The sequence below is a fragment of the Syzygium oleosum genome, unplaced genomic scaffold, assembly GCF_021117445.2.
Source record: "Syzygium oleosum isolate NSW1041296 unplaced genomic scaffold, Sole_v2.1 Sole_v2.21, whole genome shotgun sequence".
Lineage (NCBI taxonomy): Eukaryota > Viridiplantae > Streptophyta > Magnoliopsida > Myrtales > Myrtaceae > Syzygium > Syzygium oleosum.
The window spans coordinates 1,285,343-1,288,092 of record NW_026607505.1 but is presented as its reverse complement, the minus strand read 5'-3'; the positions used below and the strand labels follow the sequence as shown (position 1 = coordinate 1,288,092).

The 2,750-nt window shown below is 43.9% G+C and overlaps 1 long non-coding RNA gene across 1 annotated transcript; it reads left to right on the top strand.

The window, feature by feature from the left end:
* The first annotated feature begins 1,123 nt into the window (after nt 1–1,123).
* LOC130140768 (uncharacterized) lies at nt 1,124–2,252 on the top strand. Its single transcript, XR_008818754.1, has 2 exons — nt 1,124–1,271; nt 1,664–2,252. It is a non-coding gene; the product is annotated as an uncharacterized LOC130140768 (long non-coding RNA).
* Nucleotides 2,253–2,750: the final 498 nt, after the last annotated feature.

The window sequence follows — 2,750 nt, the reverse complement described above, 5'->3', positions numbered from 1 at the left end:
TGCGAGTCCCATTTGCTTGGGCGGGATCAAACGTGCCATTGGGGATCGCAAGCCCAAACCAAGCCCCGAACGCCTTCAGATGGGATATCTTCATATGCTTTGTGCTTCTATGGTGAGCTTTGGAACAAGAGATTTTAGGCCCAAACAAGAAAGATGATGGGCCCAATTTATGCGGGAGACAATTTTGGTCCCAGCTTTCAAGTGTCACATATGAAAGGTGCTTACTTTCACTCGGACGACGATTTTCGCCCCAACTTTCAAGTGTCGAATAAACAGGAATCTAATTTCATCCAACCGTCTTTTAGCCATCAATAGAACTTTACGTCAAAACTTGCGTATGTGGCATCAGATGTGGTGAACGGATTTTTCATTTCTTTTTTTTTGGTTGAAGTGGCAAACGAATGTTAACATGGTAAATGATGAATATCGCGTAAGCAGACGAGGCTACCATAAACAATCAAAACCGTGTCATTTTCATGCCAAATATTAGAGCTTTGAATTAGATTGAGGAGGAGGATACGTGCATTGGCGCTTGGGGTTCTTCACAAAATCAGAGCACATTCACCGAATATCCCCTTAATTTCCCCACTTTCAATATGATTTTGTGACAAACCCAAACCCTAAATCCCAGTTTGTGTGACTCTCTTTCTCTCTCTCGATCAATCTTGAAACCCCGTCAGCTCATAAACAACGTTGTTTTCACATGTTTAGTAATGTCATTTACCGGGACTTTCAAGTTATCCTCGATTCATTTTTGAAACGGCATTATTTTGATTGTTTATTAAGGGCACGTATGCACATCTATTGACGACGTTCGCCTCGCCACGTCAATTCATTCGCCTTTGCCACCTCGGATGTTACGTAGGCATGATCTAACGAAATTCTAACGGTTGCCAAAATTATCTCTATAGGTTAATATTAACGTCTTTTTACGCGACATTCGAACGTGCAGGCTACAAGGGTCTTCCGAACGAAACTTGATGGCTTTCTCGTGGTGCCAAAGTTATCTCGAGTGTGAAAGTTGGTGCCTTTCCTTGTCAAACTTCCACAAAACATGTTGACCGAATCATAGAATCATATCTCGCACGAAAAACAAGAGATCCCGAACGAGAGAGAGAGAGAGAAAGAGAGAGCGATTGAAATGAACTTTAATGGCGAACGATGGTGTCGTGCGATCTCTTCCCAGTCCTCTAGGAGAACCAGAATTACGACATGCAAAAGAAGGAACTTCCAAAGGATCGTTTACGCATGCAGCGTTACTTTTTACTAGGGTGCCACAACCGAACCGAAAAATCGAATCGAGATACGAACCGAACCGAAAATTTCGTGCATTTCGGTTCGATTTCGATTTCGGTTCGGATCATCAAAATAAATCAATTTTTCTTTTCGGTTCGATTTGTTTCGGTTTGGTTCGGATCGGTTTGGATCGAACCGAACTAAAATAAACGCTTCGGTTTAGGGCTATTTTGCCCTCTCTCTCCCCTTCTCTCTCCTCTCTTCTCTCTCTCTCTACTTAATGAACTTGAAACCGAAAACTGATCCGAACCAAACCGAACCAAACCGAATCAAATCGATTTTTTGGTTTGGTTCCAATTCGGTTCGGTTTGATTTTCTTGAAAAACCGAACCGAACCGAACCATTTACACCCTTACTTTTTACATAGCGCAGCCTGCGACCGGCCATGACAGCTTAAAAAACCAATTCCCAAAGAAGGAAGGGAAAACTTCATAAAAATCAGAACCACCACTCGAGAACAACACCAAACAAGACTCCCACAGCAAAGAAAGAAGCCGCCTCTGACCAGCTCCGGAGAAGACAACATGCCTCGGAAAGAGCAGATTTCAGACAGAGTCACGACCTGTGCTGCGCTGTGACCACTCGAAACTGCACTCTCGGACACGGCTTTCCTTTCCTTTGTTTCCCTTCGCCCCCCCGTCATTATTACCATTCTTTAGTCGCCATGATTCCCCACCTCCTTTTCCTCTTTCCTTCTTTCTGCTAGTGAGCAGTAGCAGTCAGGGGGAGATGGAGATGAGAGCAAAGGACCACTTTTGGACATGTGGAGCCCGCGGGGCATGGGTGTGGGACGGGCCCTTCTCCCACGTGAAGCCCACGAGGTATGGCCTGCCCCTCCCCCGCCCCTCCCCTCTCCTGATAGCTACTCCTCCTCCCCTCCCCACTTGCATATCCCGACGTTTCTCCTCTTTTTCTCCTCGCACCATATTAAAAGATTCTCTCTTTCAACATCAAAAGCTCATTATTGTTCCTATAATCTTCTTCTCTTATTAAGGAAAAATTAAAGGCGAGCATGAGATTTTATGGGATCACGGTCAATTATTTTAAAAGTTTTAAGCTGTTAGATGAGAGGTTGACATATTTAATTGGGAGGCAAATGGAGTTTGGAAAGATTTGAACTCGGGATTTTGAGATTTTGTGGGACCACAGCCAATTATTTTAAAAGTTTAAGGCGTTAGATGGATGCGTGGTTTAATATTTAATTGTTCTAACAGTGAGCAAGTGTTGACTTCGATGCCCACATCGGAAAAGCCCCTCTTCTTCTGTCTAATATCTCCATTGGCAAGTATTAGGATACGGGCAAGTCGCGGTTGATTTAGTTATGACACGACCGATGCCTTTCAGAACACTCGATTAGACAATTATTGATCTCCTGAATGTCGTTTATGGATTTCGTTTTGTCCGCGACCAATCAGCACGATAAAAAGCTCTAGACATGATTGGTGAGAGACGAG